Source organism: Thalassophryne amazonica, chromosome 2, assembly GCF_902500255.1.
Source record: "Thalassophryne amazonica chromosome 2, fThaAma1.1, whole genome shotgun sequence".
In the NCBI taxonomy this organism is placed as follows: Eukaryota; Metazoa; Chordata; class Actinopteri; order Batrachoidiformes; family Batrachoididae; genus Thalassophryne; species Thalassophryne amazonica.
Window position 1 is genome coordinate 22602721 of NC_047104.1, and position 18220 is coordinate 22620940.

Genomic DNA, 18220 nt, shown 5'->3' on the forward strand with positions numbered 1-18220 from the left:
ATAAGAGACAGCAATACCAATTATGATGAAGAACCAAACATATGAAAGAAAGAAACATATAATGCACAAACCAACAATTGTGATACAGAGTCATGAGCCATGAATGTAAAATGGCTTTTATTGTTAAGTCTCAATCATTCTATACCGATCCCAGACCCTCTGTTTATAATGTGACTTGAATTCATGAATGTTTTGGCATTGCTTGAGTCTGACGTCCAAACCATTCCATAACTTTGCTCCACATACAGACACACAAAAAATTTTCCGAGTGGTTCTAACTTTTAATAATGTGAATTTGGCAAAACCTCTAAGATTATGAACACACTCTTTAACTGAGAAGAACTTTAGAATGTTACTTGGCAGTGATTTGTTAAATACCTTAAATAAAATCTGTAATGTAGAATATTTTACAAGATCATGAAATTTAAGCAATTTTGATTGCATAAAAAGATTATTGCTATGTTCTAAAAATCCAACTTTATGTATGATCCTTATTGCTCGTTTTTGTAGTATAAATAGTGGTTGTGTTGAACATTGATAGTTGTTACCCCACACTTCAACACAATATGTTAAGTATGGGAGAACAGTATAATGTACGGAGTGCATTATGATCAAGAAATTGCTTTACCTTATTCATAATAGAGAGGCTTTTTGAAATTTTCATTTTTATGTGTCTGATGTGGGCTTTCCATGTTAATTTACTGTCTATTATTACTCCTAAAAATTTGTTTTCAGCTGAGTTTTCAATTTGGACACTGTCTATACATATTTGTAATTTAGATTTAACCTTATAATTACCAAATATCATTGCTTTTGTTTTATTTAAATTTAATGATAATTTGTTACTGTCCATCCATTTTTTTATTTTACTTAGTTCGTCATTTACAGTATTTATAAGTTCATTGTAATTATCACTACTGTAGAATATATTTGTATCATCAGCGAATAATATTAGTTTCAGTGATCTAGATGCATTAAAAATGTCATTAATATACATATTAAACAATTTGGGACCCAACACTGCCCCCTGGGGGACACCACAAGCAATGCCAAGACATTCAGATTTGTAATTTCCCATTTCCACGTATTGGACCCTATCTGTAAGATAACTTTTTATCCAATTTCCTGCAACTCCTCTGATACCATAATTCTCTAATTTGTTGATTAAAATTGAATGGTTAATTGTATCAAATGCTTTTTTAAGATCAATGAATATTCCAACAGCATATCTTTTTCTGTCCAATGCATTAGTAATTTCTTCTATTGCCTCAATAACAGCCATTGAAGTGGTTCTTTTCTTTCTAAAGCCATATTGACCTTCGTTTATTAACTGATATTTTTCTATGAATTTTTCCAAACGAGAGACAAACAATTTTTCTAGGATTTTTGAAAACTGTGGGAGTAAAGAAATTGGTCTATAATTGGTAAAAAAATATGTTTGTTGTCATTTTTGTACAGTGGTATAACTTTTGCAATTTTCATTTTTTCCGGAACACATCCAGTTTGGAATGACAAATTACAGATATAGGTCAGAGGTTTTGAAATGTTGTTGATGACTTTTTTGACTAATACCATGTCTATATCGTGACAGTCTGTAGACAGTTTGTTTCTGCATTTATTAACAATGTCTTTTATTTCCTGTTCATTTGTTGCTGAAAGAAAAATTGAATTTATGTTTCTTTTTATAGTTTCATTAGACTGCTGAATTCCTGGATTTGGGATTTCAGCTGCCAAATCAGGGCCAACATGTACAAAAAATTTATTAAAACCATTCACTATATTATTCATGTTGTAATCATGAACATTTTTATCAATAAAATAATCTGGATATCTTGTATTGGAAGATCCTGGTTTAATTAGGTTGTTCAAAAATGTTCCAAGTTTCTTTGATGTTGTTTTTATTTTTTTGTAGAATTTCATCATAGTACAACTTTTTACTTATTCGGATGACTTCTGTTAATTTGTTTTTATATACTTTATATCTTATTTCAGCTTCTTTTGTTTTTGAATTAATAAATTTTTTATAAAGGCTGTTTTTTTTTGCAGGCTTTTAATATTCCTTTAGTTAGCCAAGGACATTTATTGTATCTTTTATTTTTATAGTATTCTTTAAGGGGACAATGTTTTTTATACAACGTGCAGAAAATATCTATAAAATTGCTATATGCACCATCTACATCTGACTCACTGTAGACTGTACTCCAGTCTTGTATACTTAAACTGCTGTTGACGGCATTTATTGTTTCTTCTGTTCTTATTCGTTTATGGACTACTTCTCTGTCATGATTAGTTTTTTTAAGGTCACAGTCATAAACAATAAAAACAGGTAAGTGATCAGTGATATCACATATGAACAGGCCACTTATAACTTGATTTTCAATAATATTCGTAAAGATATTATCGATTATTGTGGCACTGTGAGATGTTATTCTACTTGGTTTTGTAATTGCTGGATAAAGGGACATACTATACATTGTGTCAGAAAAAGCATCTATTGATTTCAGTTTTTCAGGATTCAAAAGATCTATATTAAAATCCCCACAGACAAATATATTTTTAGTACTTATTTCCGAGAACATTTTTTCCATTTGTTCATTAAAAATGTCAATACTTGAACCAGGTGACCGATATACACAACTTACAATAATATTTTTCCTCTTTTTGTTGTCTATTTCGACTGTCAGACATACCATTACTCCATCTATTGTTACTGACATACTTTCTACAACCGTAAACTGAATTGTTTTATGAATATATAATGCAACACCACCTCCTGTTTTGTATTTCCTGTTTACATAATGCAACTCATAATCTTCTAAATCAAAATCAATACCTTTTTCCTTTTGTAACCAGGATTCTGATATGGCAATAATACTAAATGGTGATATAAACTGTTGCAAATATTCCTTTATAGAGTTAAAATTAGTGTACAAACTTCAGCTGTTGAAATGTATGATTGACAATTTGTCGTCCGAAGTCGTAACATTTGTATACTGGTCTTGTGTATAGTAATCACAGTTCATATTTATTGAAACAAGAAGGTTGTTGACCGGGTCAGTTTCATTTTCCTGATCTTGTGTGTTGTGCTCAGTATATTTAAATGTTTCCAGTTCCTTTTGTTTAAATTGTAAGATTCTCTGTAACAAATCTGTATCTTTGTTGTTCTTTGGTGTGAATATGTTTGTTGTAATGTTCATGGTGGTGTATAGAGTCTCACATTGTTACCTTATCTTTCAGTTATATTTGTCAAGCTCTTCTATATTTCTCACCACCATAACTTTTGCTTCTTCTGGTGTACCATTCAGTTTGATGAGAATCCTACAATTTGTTACCCACATTTGCTGAATTCTTTGCCGTTTCTTTAGGACATCAGCAATTTGGAGTAATAACTTAATAATAACTTAACTGATTATCCAATTTTCTTATTTTTGTTCTTCAGATAATGTGACCGTCATACCTCCTAATCTATGTCTGCCATGATTAGCTATTTGATTTATTTCCTTTCTTTCTTTTAGTACTTTGACACATTCTCTCCTTCTGTTCTCACTCAGATCTCATTGGGACAAATAGTCCATTCTAAAAATTAATTAAATCTGTTAATTACTTTCCATTTCAGTTATACTCACAGGTGAAATAGTCATCCACAGCCTTTGAACCGGCGATTTGCACAATTTATAGCTGCACATGAAGGCATTTTTTAAAACAAAATCACAAATAATAAAGCTTTGTGCGCCTGGTTAAAGATCAATAGAAAAGAGCGTTCAGGAGCAGAACATGCGAGTGGTAATATGGCAGCCGATTGGCTTCAGAAACATTGGCCAATGAGCTATCCAGTATTCATATGCAGCTATAAACTGCACAAATTCTCAGTTCAAAGGCTGTAGGTGAACATTTCACCTGTGAGTATGATTAAAATAGAAAGTAATGAACAATAATTTGTAGAGTTCTATCCTTTATTCCACCATATAGACACAGATAATAATAATAAGTGGCTTGAGTGTAGCCACATGATTAGCCATGATCAGTAGAATGCCAAAGCGATTGTCAGTCATGTGACCCACCAAATTGAAAGAAAAAACATTTCCATTCTATGAATTTGCTCTTACAGAATATCTCAAGATGGTGAATTAAAAACCCAAGGCTAATTAAAAGAGATAAATTGACACTTATGAAAGTGAGACTTGAATGGCGATATATTTATCACGGCAAAGCAGGCAGTAAAAATGAAGTCACTACTTTACATAATACAAATAGTTACAACAAAATAAATCATTTCCTAACCTTTATTAAGCTATTTTAGTCATTTCCCTCATATCATTTAGTGTTTGGGACTGAAGCTGAGAACAAGTGGTTCGCTTTCGGCTACTGATTTTTATTATTTATTTATTTTTAATGCTAACCTCACTTATCATGTTTTGTCTGTCTCCAATTACAGCTTTTAATTAACTAATTATTAATATTATTATGAAGTGGGGTCAGAGGTTCAAGGTCAAGTGCACTAGTTTATTTATGAAGGCTCGAATCGTTAACACAAGTTTCCCCAAGGTGCTTCACAAGGGCAAAGTCTCACTTCACCAGCCGTTTTAATTTTATTTTTTGTGATATTTACAGGTAAAATGGTTGAGAAATTCATTAACATACAAAAACAAACTGTTCTCTGTTCATTAGAAAGCAAATGTATCAAAATGTGTCTGTGCTGATGTTTATAATAATGAAATTGTCATTTATCTCAAACAGGAATATAAGATAGATTTGTGACTTTCGTGTATTGAGCGCTGAGCAGAGATGACACTTTGGATTTTGTGTCTGTCTCCTCTGAGTCCAGTTTGGGCTCAAGTGAAAAGAATGCAGCACTTGAACAAATAAATGCTGAAGGTTTTGAAGTACTGCACTGTCCGGTGGGTCAGGTGATGGTGTGTATTTAACTTAACCAACTTCACGTTTCCTGTTTCTTTTCAAGATGTGTTTGACTTCAAATACCAGAGTCAGAATCAGAACAGACTTTATTCACCAAGTATCTACAAGAATACAAGGAATTTGTGTCCAGTTTGAGCTGTACTTTCTCTCTCCACTGTGAGAGACATAATCTAAAAAAAAAAAAAAATCTGTAAATCACAATGTATGATTTTTTAATAATTTATTTGTATGTTACTGCTGCAAATAAGTATTTCAACACCTGTGAAAATCAATGTTAATATCTGGTACAGTAGCCCTTGTTTGCAATTACACTTATTGTTTGAACTTGTTACCTGTATAAAAGACACCTGTTCACACACTCAATCAATCATACTCCAACCTGTCCACCATAGCCAAGACCAAAGAGCTGTCTAAGGACACCAGAGACAAAACTGTAGACCTGCACAAGTCTGGGATGGACTACAGGACAACAGGCAAGCAGCTTGGTAGAAGACAACAACTGTTATGATTATTTATTAGAAAGTGGAAGAAACACAAGATGACTGTCAATCTCCCTTGGTCTGGGATTCCATGCAAGATCTCACTTTGTGGAGTAAGGATGATTCTGAGAAAGCTCAGAACTACACTGGAGGACCGGGTTAATGACCTGAAGAGAGCTGGGACCACAGTCACAAAGATTACATTAGTAACACATGATGCTGTCATGGTTTAAAATCCTGCAGGGCAGCAAGGTCCCCCTGCTCAAGCCAGCACATGTCCAGGCCCGTTTAAAGTTCACCAGTGACCATCTGGATGACCCAGAGGAGCCATGGGAGAAGGTCATGTGGTCAGATGAGACCAGAATACAGCTTTTTGGAATCAACTCCACTTACCATGTTTAGAGGATGAGAACAACCCCAAGAAAACCATCCCAACCGTGAAGCATGGGGGGTGGAAACTTCATACTCTGGGGACGCTCTTCTGCAAAGGGGACAGGACGACTGCACCGTATTGAAGGGAGGATGGATGGGGTCATGTATTGCGAGATTTTGGCAAACAACCTCCTTCCCTCAGTAAGATCATTGAAGATGGGTCATGGCTGGGTCTTCCAGCATGACAATGACCCCATACACACAGCCAAGGAAACTAAGGAGGGTCTCCGTAAGAAGCATTTCAAGGTCTTGGAGTGGCCTGGCCAGTCTCCAGACCTGAACGCAATAGAAAATCTTTGGAGGGAGCGGAATCTCCAAACCTGAAAGATCTGGAGAAGATCTGTATGGATAAGTGGACCAAAATCCCTGCTGCATTGTGTGCAAACCTGGTGGAAAAACTACAGGAAATGTTTGACCTCTGTAATTGCAAACAAAGACTACTGTACCAAATATTAACATTGATTTTCACAGGTGTTCAAATACTTATTTGCAGCGTAACATACAAATAAATTGTTAAAAAAATCATACATTGTGATTTCCGGATTTTTTTTTTTTTTTTTTTTTAGATTATGTCTCTCACAGTGGACATGCACCTAAGATGAAAATTTCAGACCCCTCCATGATTTCTAAGTGGGAGAACTTGCAAAATCGCAGGGTGTTCAGATACTTATTTTCCTCACTGTACATCCTCTGCTGTGCCTGTTTCCTGATGGAGTGGGAGGGACATCAGATCTCGCGAGATGGTGGATCCCAGGAACTGGAAAGTGTCTACAGTAGACACAGTGCTGTTGAGGATGGGTGGGTGGGTGGGGATCCTCCTGAAGTCCACTATCATATCCATAGTCTTGAGCAGGTTCAGCTCTGGTTTGTTCTAACCACACCAGAGGACCAACTGTTCCACCTCCTGTCTCACCTCCCATTGATCTACAGAGCAAAACTGTTATGTGTCGGACGCGGTCGGAGCACCGACCCAGCGTTTGACAGGACCCAGCATAAAATAAGCAGAGCACGGTTCAAAAGGTAACAGAATTTAATACACATAATAGTGAGTGGAGTGATAAACAACCCAAAAAGTCCACGGTCTGGTGAGGTGGAAACACGGTGCGCTCTCAGCAGCGCACACAGTCCGGAGCCACAGCAGTTCGGACCCAGGGACCCCGCCGACACCCCCCAGGCGGCCGCGACAAACTGAGTCTGCGAAGGAAGAAATCATGAGGTGAGTCCAACACTCTCCACACAGAGACACAGCTCAAAGGTGCACACAATCAGCAAACACTTCCTGGCTTTAATATAACTCAGCTTCTCACCCTGCAGGCACGGAACAACTCAGTTCAAATCTCCACTGCAGCAGAAGCTGATTAGCATAGCGTAACAGCTCAATAGGTGTGAGGGACACCAAATCCACTGTCATTACTTCACCAAAACCAAATTACCTCAGGAAGTGTGCTGAAGAGCGTGAGACCTCACCCAATCCTCCTTCACAGACTGTGGCGTCAAACCTGGAGCGGTCTCTGCGTCCGTAATGGTGAGATTGTTCTCCTGACGTCGATCTCACACGTCTGCTCACAAGGTCGAGTCTCTGGCAAATACACACTGTGCATTCAAGGTTTAAGTGCAGCAAGCTCTGATCAAGACAGATACACCACAGCTGTGAGTCCTGATGACCTGCACGTGATAACAAGCCTCAGGTGTTCAGGGTGAGGTCCTAATACTCAGCCACACGTCAGCCACTCAGTCCTGAACGCATAACACCTGGTGGGAGAAACAGAAAACAAAAACAAAGCCAGCCAAACACCCCAGCCCACAACAGTACCCCACCCTCACGGGAAGCCTCCCGGCGACCACACGAACCTGGGCCAGGAAAAACACCCCCCTCCAGGGACCATGGCTGGAATGTTGGCTGGGAGCAAAAAACACCTCCTGCAGCTTCAGTCTCAGCTCCGTGTGCTGACGATCCAGCTGGGAAAGCCTGTCTCCAAGAGCCGAGCGTTACTGCGCTCTGAAGACAGCTCCGTCGTCAGCTGCTCAACCTCATGTGAATTTCATCATGCGGTCATTGACCCTCTTAATGTTGAATGTTGAGCTTCTCCTCTTCTAGTTTTTCCTTCAGCTGGATGAAACGAGCTTCCAGCCGCCTCTTCTCTGCCAACAGGGAACTCTGTGTTGAGACTATAGATCTCATCCTTTCACTCCTTGAGCCTGTCTGCAGTAGACAGCTCCTCCTGGATGTGTAACATGTCTCCCTCCATTGCTTTAAGCTTCTTATCACTGTCTTTAGCATCATTAACTGCTTCATCCCCGAACATTCACAGCTCTTCCAGTCCTCTCATCTGGTCTTTCATTCGGTCCTGCAGTTTCTTCAAGTGCTGTAAGACATTATTGCGATTTTCAGTAGCATCTTCAAGATGGCCTTCAAGCCCTCCCAGATCCAGCTCCCGTTTCTTCTTGGCAGAGTGGGCCTGGAAACATTACCTATATACATCCTCCAGCTGAATCTTCATCTCCTCCAGTCGCTGCTCCATGGCACGCTTGGACCTCTCCAAACAAGGAACTCTTTCCGAAGTCATCCGTCTCGGTCTTGAGCACTTTATTAAATCAGTCAAGTTCATCTTTCAGGTCTGTAAGAGTCTTTAACTCTCTTGCCAGGGTCAACACTTTTGCCTCCTTCTCCCTGGCCTCCGCTTCGGCACGATCATACTCCTCTGCATATAGAGTAGCAACACATTTCTCTTTGGCCCACATCTGGTCAGACTTTTTTTGCTTCCTCTCCAGATTGGAGACGATCTGCCGAAGGTGGTCCTGGTCCACCAAGAGGTCATCCATTTCTCTTGCTGCAAACGGATCTCTATCTTATCCAGTTTGTCCATAGGCTGAACTTTTCTACTCCAGCTGCCGCTGAACACCGTCCAAATTCCCACTGTACTCCTTTGAGGCCCTCTTCAGCCCCCTCTAATGACAAGGCATTCTATCCTGCCTTTGTGTTTCTTTCAGCCAGCTGAGTCTAGAGAGCAAAGACGTACATCTCTACAGTGTTCTTGCTCTCGTTCTCTTCTTTCAGCTTCTCCTGCAAAATATACCCCTCATCCTCCATCTACCCTAGGCAGATGGAGAAGGAAGTTGTCTACTGGATTTCCTCTTGGAGCAGCTCCTGAATGTCCTGCAGCTGACACTCCAGTGCAGAGATATCTTTTGTTAAATTTGATGGTCTTGCCTACTGCTTCATTTAGCAGACCCGTTAGCGTCTCCATCTCTGACTGCATCTTTGCATTTGTTTATGTCAACTCTTGCTTCTGTCATTCACTTTGCACAGATTTGGCCAGGAGTTCTTAAACCTGTGCATTCAGCCTTCTTTCGACCATGTTCAGAGTCTGCCTAGTCAAAAAACAAAAAGAAAAACACAAACAACCATTCAGACCCCCCAGGGAACACCACAACCAACACCAGGGGTGCAAACTGGGAGGAAGGAAAAAAAAAAAGAAAAACACAAACAACCATTCCGACCCCCCCCCCCAAGAGGACCGTCCCATCAAACCCTGGGAGGAGGAGAAAAGAAAAAGAAACACAACCCAAACTTAAGCTTGCAAAAAAAAAAAAAATCTAACACCCCCCCCCCAGACGACATGTAGGGACCAACACCCCCCAGAGGACATCCCGCCAGCTCCAGGAGTAATAACCACAGCTGAGGTCCCTCTTGGATCCAAAGTCACCCACGGGGGCTCCCAGCGCCTCCCAGAGGACCGTTCCATCAAACCCCAGGAGACACCCCCCCATGACTAACAACAGACCCAGCCCCGGCCGTCTACGGCTAGATGGTCCCACAGTCATTTCTCCCCCAGAGGACACCACAGTCACACTCTGAGGGCGGAAACTGGGGGAAAAAACAAACAAACAAAACAACAACCCCAACCCCACCCCCTCAGCGCAGGGGAAACTGGAAGTACGTCCAGTGTCACCAACCATGACTATACCCCAAAAGTCAACCGGGAGGAGTGGAACAGCGGTAATGGCGTATGGCACAAAACGGCGCCACTCCTCCGACTTTTAAACCAGCCACCAGCTGCGGGTATATTCCACTGCCCCAAACCTCAGCTATGCCGATGGCGTACGGCTCAAAGGCACGCTGAAGCCGGAGGTGGAACAGGGAATGAACAAAAAATAAAAAAAACACCCCTAACCCCCCCCCCCCCCCCCCCCTCCTGGGTGCAGAGGTCATCTGGGAAATGCCCAGCATAACCGAACTGCACCACCCCAGCAACGCCGACAACGTACGGCTCAAACGGCTGGGGCCGGAGGAGAAGACAGGGAAGTAACAAAAAAAAAGAGTGCCCCCAAACCCCGCCCCCCCCCCCCGGGTGCAGAGGTCATCTGGGAAACGCCCAGCACAACCAAACTGCACCACTCCAGCAACGGCGACAACGTACGGCCCAAACGGCTGGAGCCGGAGGAGAAGAGAGGGAACAAAAAAAAAAGAGAAAAAGAAAAAACAACCCAATTACCCCCCCATCACCCCCCAGAGGACCGTCCCATCAAACCCTGGGAGGTGAAACCAAAAGAAATAAACAAGAAAGACTAACAGACAAACATAAAGTCACCTGGGTCCAACTATGCTCCCGACAGCCTGTATTTTCACGCCACCAGACCACTGACAGTGCTTAAAACCCACAAAAACAATTTGAACCACACATATAAAACCCCACAATTAATAAACCAACAAGAAACTAACTAATAAGTGACTTATACCATCAAGCTCAAACAACTGGAACATTTATGTTCTACCTTAAGAGCTGTGACAGTAATGTGGCTCAGTCACCAGCAGGGGGAGCCAGAGTGCTAAAAATAAAAAGCCCTGTGGCCACCGAGTAAACTCAACACACGCTGCTTTAATTGTGAGGAGCTACGTGTAGCATACAGCTAAAGTGTGATTTAACTAATAAGTCCAGAGCTGATACAACAGACGTAGTAGCTATCTTCACCCAGGGAGACGGGGCTACATCTGTAACAGCAGGACGCAAAGCGACCCGTGCTGCAGAACTCCGCCGTGCGCATTCACCCTCCAATCACACACTCATGCAGCTCCTGTCTAACCTCTTATCTGGTTGGAGTGTGAAGCGAAGCCGTCGCTAATCACACCTTATGCCAATCCCATAGATAAGACAACACCACAGGAACACGGCTGCAAGAGAGTTCAAACTATTATTCAATTTTAGGTTCACTGACACGCACAACCCGGGCGGAGAGCACCCGCAACTGATCCCGGATAACTTCCAACGTCTGCTGCCGCCTTCCCAGCAAAAATACCGTCTCTGCTTCCGCTGGTCCATTGTTAAATGGCCAGAGACTATTGTTATGTGTCGGACGCGGTCGGAGCACCGACCCAGCATTTGACAGGACCCAGCATAAAATAAGCAGAGCACAGTTCAAAAGGTAACAGAATTTAATACACATAATAGTGAGTGGAGTGATAAACAACCCAAAAAGTCCGCGGTCTGGTGAGGTGGAAACACGGCGCACTCTCAGCAGCGCAAACGGTCTGGACCCACAGCAGTTCGGACCCAGGGACCCCGCCGACACCCCCCAGGCGGCCGCGACAAACCGAGTCTGCGAAGGAAGAAATCATGAGGTGAGTCCAACACTCTCCACACAGAGACACAGCTCAAAGGTGCACACAATCAGCAAACACTTCCTGGCTTTAATATAACTCAGCTTCTCACCCTGCAGGCACGAAACAACTCAGTTCAAATCTCCACTGCAGCAGAAGCTGATTAGCATAGCGTAACAGCTCAATATAACAAGGTGTGAGGGACACCAAATCCACTGTCATTACTTCATGAAAGTCACCAAAACCAAATTACCTCAGGAAGTGTGCTGAAGAGCGTGAGACCTCACCCAATCCTCCTTCACAGACTGTGGCGTCAAACCTGGAGCGGTCTCTGCGTCCGTAATGGTGAGATTGTTCTCCTGACGTCAATCTCACACGTCTGCTCACAAGGTCGAGTCTCTGGCAAATACACACTGTGCATTCAAGGTTTAAGTGCAGCAAGCTCTGATCAAGACAGATACACCACAGCTGTGAGTCCTGATGACCTGCACGTGATAACAAGCCTCAGGTGTTCAGGGTGAGGTCCTAATACTCAGCCACACGTCAGCCACTCAGTCCTGAACGCATACCACCTGGTGGGAGAAACAGAAAACAAAAACAAAGCCAGCCAAACACCCCAGCCCACAACAAAAACAATGTGTATCAGATCATTATTACATATACAGATGAAAACACCTTTCAGTAAAAATTGTGATAAGAATCAAAGATTACTGCACCAGATGGATGTAGTTCTTATGGTTTTACAATGATGAATGACTGAGATGTTCTTATGATGTATCATGTGCTGATGTCCTTTGCATTGCAAAAGTACATGTACGTATACACACACAGACACACTGCCAAATGCAATCTATTTCTTTTATACAGTGAGTTAAAAATAAAAATGTTTCGACATGAAAAACCTTTTTGCTGGGCATGTTGTCATTTGTGCATGTAAACTCTGACCCAAAAGTCACAGTGGCCAATCAAAATGTGTGTTTTACACCGTTCATTGTATGATTTAAAATCTAAGATGGATGTTCATTTGAAGGGTGTCAAAACTAAACGTGCCAGTTTAAATCTTAAGAACACGTTTTGATTTACCTGTTCCCGCTGTAGCAGACCGAACAGTCCCCCCTAAAAATTGGTCCGCCCTGCTTTCACTGCGCATGCGTCATTTGGGACCACAGCAGCTCATCTGAGACAGAGTCTCTACACCCAAAAAGATCAAAGGGAATAATGTGATTATTAACCATTAGATGACAAAGTAAAACCTCTTAAATCATTCTAAAGTCAGTTTTAAGCATAAACAAAGTGATAATCGGTGAGTCACGACTGACACTTTGAAATGATGGCGGTGCAGTGATCGCAGCAGCTAGCAGCTCGTGTGGCTGCTGCGGTGCTCTGATCACTTCCTCTGTCTTTTATTATGAAATAATGCTGAATTTATGTGGAAATGATTGTTGTACAAAAGCTTCAGATATCTGTTGCTGAGATAGATGATGACTGGAGTGCAGTTTTATGTAGAAACGAGGTGATAATTAGTGAACCGCGGCTGATGCACAGAAATTACGCATGCGCAGTGAAGGCAGGGTGGACCGATTTTTAGGGGGGACCGTTCAGTCGGCGACACCAGAATGTAAGACTGTAAATTATGTTGTTTATTTCAGATGTGTACATGAAAAAAAAACAACAATCCATAGATTTAATAAAAAAAAGTATAAAATTAAAATAAAGTATAAAAATTACAAACAATATAAAGAATACGAGAAGCACTCAGAGAGTGCAAACCTCTGCCAAGGCCATGGGGTCACTGACGCCATAACATCTACACGCCGTGGAATCATTGAACATAAAAAAGTCTAACAATGATGTTTGCTCAGTAGTAAACAGTGGTGGGCACAGTTCCGATAATCTGATAACAGATAATTATCGAAGATAATGTTTTCATTATCGGATTATCTTTTTAGATAACTTTGAAAACCATTATCGGACCAATTATCTTCCGATTAACTTTTGTCCGATAAGTTTTAGATTGATAAACAAAGCTTAAGAGCAACAAGCATTTCTAAAATTTAAAATCAGTTCAGCATCTACCTGTTAAAAGCTTTGTAACAGATGTACAGTTATACCCTCTGCAAACAGAAGAGAGCTGTTTCTATAAAAAGTGTCTCTATGCTCTGCAGACAAAGTAGAAGTAGTCAAAAAAAAAAAGCATTTCCTTTAACACTATACCGATATGCTGGCAATATCACCTAAGTCATCCAGAGGCATACATTTTTAACGTATGGTTCAAATTTTACCAAACTAATTTTGGACAAGTTATTTAAAATTACTGTCATGTCTGAAGTTTTATAAAGTGAAAATATCAGATATATGTTTTAAAGTAGTGCGCTAATTTTTAAGGTTTTGTGAGCCCATGCTGAGTCCAGCAGTGCATTATGGGTAGGATGATGTAATCTCACGTTCACGATAGGACAAATGCATTTCAGACACTCTGTTCAGGCTCCACGGACAACAGCATTAAACTCTAGTGCCTAAAACTCTCTTGAATATATTCTCTGGGTTTTGTTAAATTCCACGCATTTTAAATGTAGCAGACAGGGATTATCTGGAATTTTGTTTTCAAGGCCTCTACTGCCATCTACTGGCCAGTAGTGTTCATGGCAGTATTCGCCCTAAGTACTAAGCGTCTGGGAACCAGTAGATGGCAGTGTTGTATTTGTTTTAACCCCAGTTATATCAGATGATTGTCAAATCAACTTTTTGGCTTTGCAAATGGCTTTTTTTTTTTTTTACAAATGAAGTTTAAAAACAAAACAAAACAACAGCAAAAAAAATAAAATAAATAATAATAATAATAATAACATTACAAGACAGCTCTGCAGTGTTTGCACAGGCACAGTGCGAGCGGTTGGATGCTTGTAGCTTTTCAGCAGGAGGATAACCTCATGACAAATCATACGATCGCGATCAGGAGGTGCTCGTGAGATGTTAAAGCTTGTTACTCCATGTACACTACACGATGCAGGACGCGCGATTAACCTGAAACTCGGTCCAAAAATTCCTGCATGAAAAATCATCTCGCACAGCATAAAGCACGTTTTACATCATAAAACGTGGGCACACTCTCCACATGCAAAACATTTTGTGATGACACTTCCAGGGCTCCGTAAAAATGCCTGTTTTTACAAATAAAAAAAATGAACACCAACACACGACAGAAGTCACATTAACGTGTTGGTTTACATACTGAAGGACTGAACCAATCAGTGTTTAGCAGAGGCACTTTTACCCAGAATCCTTTGCGATTTGTCTGTGTTTGTTACTAAACCTCAGAATTAGTGCATTATTCAACATTAAAAGATATATGCTACATTTAAACTTTGTATAAATGACAGAATTGACAATAATGGAGTTAATCTATCGGTATTAATATTATTTATTAAGACAGCATGACTTTATTTTTCAAGACCTCCGCCTGACCAGAGTGTTGTAATTGATAGAGAGCTGGCTTTAGGGCTGCTCTCAGGGTGCTTCTGTGTTGGGAGCTCTGTAGTAAACAAGAGCTTCCAGCAGGTGCAGAATGTTCAAAGACGAAAGTGTGGTCTCATTGTTTGGGTCTGTTGTTACTTTTAATATTAGTAGAAGTTATTGTGGCATTAAAACTTAAATTCGTTTTACTAATAGTTGCAAATGTACCAGAGACAATATTGGAATTTATCTGTTATCGGTTATCTGTAACTTCCGATACATTTTTGGGTGGTTTATTGTTTTATCTTTATCGAAGATAACTTCTCAGTTATCTGATTATCTGTTATCTAAGTTAATTTTTTGGTTATCTGTGCCCACCACTGGTAGTAAAAAAAGTTTCAGCTGCTGTGACTGGATAGCATGTATCCTTAGCGCTTGGCATCACAGTTTATTGCAACTTGCACCTTTCCCAGAAGCTACTGTCATCTGAGCACTGATATTGATATTGCATGTGCTTATAGACAAAAACAAATAAGAGACAAAATTCAATTTATTATTCAACTAAACTGCAAATATATGACTTTTTTTTTAACATTTATGAAACACTTCTCAAAACAAGGCCATAGGGTCACTGACCCTAAAGAGATTCTCTCCTTGGCACAGTGATCTATTCAACAATTCAGTGTTACAACCAAAACTATGATACATACACTTTTCTTTTCTTTATATTTGACATCCTTGACCATGAAAACATACCACTAGAACTTGGAATCACTTTAATGTCTTTATTAGTTCAAAAGATTTTTCGGTAATGGTGGTTTTCTTCTGGATCTAGCTCCATAACATTTGAAGCTACATCAAATCTGATGACACCTTACTGAATCAGTACAGATTCAGCTACAATTTGGTGTTAGTTGTGCATCTCTAGCTTCATTTGTCACCTCACACTGACACATTTTCTATGTTCCTTATATTTTTTGCATATTCTGGATCACCAGATCCGGAATCCGGATCCGATAATCACCAAACTTTGTTGTTTGATAGAACATTTGACTATGTTACACCCTAATTTTTTTCAAGCCTTTCTGCCTTGTTTTTGTGGAGTTAGAAACTAGAAAGTCAAAATTCCCCCTATCCCGCAATGGTGAAGAATCCTTTAAAAAAAAAACCAACACGTTAATGTGATGTGTGTCGTATGTTGGTGTTTACAGATAAATGTGCTTTTGTAAAATATTCCATTTTTTATTTGTAAAAACAGGCATTTTACGGAGCTCTGGAAGTGTCATCGCAAAATGTTTTGCATGTGGAGAGAATGTGCGCTCATTTTATTATATTGTGCGCACGTTTTATTATATTATGCGCACATTTTATGATGTTGTGCGCACGTTTTATTATATTGTGTACACGTTTTATGATATTGTGCGCATGTTTTAAGCATCGTTTGAGTAAAACAAGGGCACGATCGACTTAAACGTGGCCACAATTTGTAAAACGTGCACTCAATATTGTCTTGACACATAAATGTTGGCTATTAGCCAACAAACCAGGAGACAGTGAAAAACATTTCCCCATTAGAAATGGATCTGGTCAGAGTGTATCATCATGGTTTGGGCGCACAAGGACATACAGAGGACTCGAGCTGCCCAGCATGACATCATCTGGAGTTTAAGCACATTAAAAAGGACGCTGAGGGTGTTGTGAGGATGACAATTTAGGTCATATTATGAAGTTTATTTTGAACAAAAGGAAAACGTACCCAAGTTTTATTAATTTGAGGGCTCAATTAAAGGAAAACGCAACAAATTATCACGGCCAGGAAAACGTGTGCACGTTTCATTAATTTTGAGAGCACATTTTATTAATTCGTGGGCTCAATTAAAGGAAAACGTGCGCACAAATTATCATGGCCAGAAAAAATATCACTTTAAGTGACCTCTCCCGGGTTCCGTACTCCTATCAAGAGTGTTTGTAAATTAAGTTTGAAAAAAAGCTTCTGTTTACGTTTTGCTTCTGGAAACACGAGTCCGACGTGTGGTTTTTGCACGTACAATGTGTGTGAGAACATAAATCGTGCGCTCTGAACTTTTACACCGTGCGGTTCTGTGGTACAGTTTGAGCTGTACAGTGAGTACAGTGATTGAAAATATATCAGCCTAGCTTCAGGACCAATACTGCCATGAACACTACTGGCCAGTGGGTGGCAGTAGAGACCTTGAAAACTTGCCAAAACAAAATTCTACATAATCCGTGTCTGCTACATTTAAGATGCGTGGAATTTAATAAACGCACACACAATAACAACATTTATAAACCCAAAGAATATATTTATGAGAGTTTTAGGCACTCGAGTTTAATGCTGTTGTCCATAGAGCCTGATCAGAGTGTTTCAAATGCATTTCTCATGTCGTGAATGTACTGAGATTACCCTATCCTACCCATAATGCACTGCTGGGCACAGCATATATCCACACTAAAACCTTAAAAATAAGCACATTACTTTCAAACTAAAACATATATCTGATATTTTCACTTTATAAAACTTCAGACATGACATTAATTTAAATAACCTGTCTGAAATTAGTTTGGTTAAAATTTGAACCATAAGTTAAAAATGTATGCCTATGGATGTATTGGGTGATATTGCCCTCGTATTAGTATAGAGTTAAAAGAAATGAGTTTTTTGGGGGGGACCAGTTCTCCTTTGCCTGCAGAGGATAGAGCAGTTTCTTCTTGAAGCAGCTCTTCGCTGTTTTTCAGAGGGTAGAACTACACATCACCTACGAGACATTTAACAGGTAGGTGTTTCTGTGTAGGCTCTCAGTTGTCCAGGTGGTTTCCATAGTAGAGAAGCTTGCATCTTCAACTGGACTGGGTTGCTTGACATGAGGACGTTTCGCTTCAAATCGCAGAAGCTTCCTCAGCTAAAATTCTTGCTCTGGTAGTCTGACTTCTGTCTTGACTCTTGTGGAGAAGAAAAACAGAAGCCAACAAAAGCTGGAGTTTTTTAAACCTAACCAGACCCCTCCTACAGAGAGGCCGACTGCTATAGGCTAGTGACTAAACAATAGCTCTAATTAGCACCTATTGTGCTCTAGTTAGCACCCTCCTAATGACAGGGCAGCTGTCACTCCTAATGACACAGAGCCCTACAGGTGCCCGCAACTGCAGAGGGAAGGGCTAAAGAACAACTTGTACGGAAAGCCCTCATAGTATGTGGGTACTCACGATGGTCCCTGGACAAAGTGCAGAAGTCCCAGAAAACAAAGAGACCAGATAGACAGGAGATGGAGACAAGAAGAAGAGGAGTGTCTCTCCCTTATTTAGCAGGAGTAGGGGAAAA

At 40.3% G+C, this 18220-nt stretch overlaps 1 long non-coding RNA gene across 1 annotated transcript; it reads right to left on the minus strand.

The window, feature by feature from the left end:
* Nucleotides 1-2544: 2544 nt before the first annotated feature.
* Nucleotides 2545-17122, minus strand: LOC117501903. Its single transcript, XR_004558123.1, has 3 exons — nucleotides 17111-17122; nucleotides 16944-16955; nucleotides 2545-2718 (listed from the first exon to the last, which is right to left on the minus strand). It is a non-coding gene; the product is annotated as an uncharacterized LOC117501903 (long non-coding RNA).
* Nucleotides 17123-18220: the final 1098 nt, after the last annotated feature.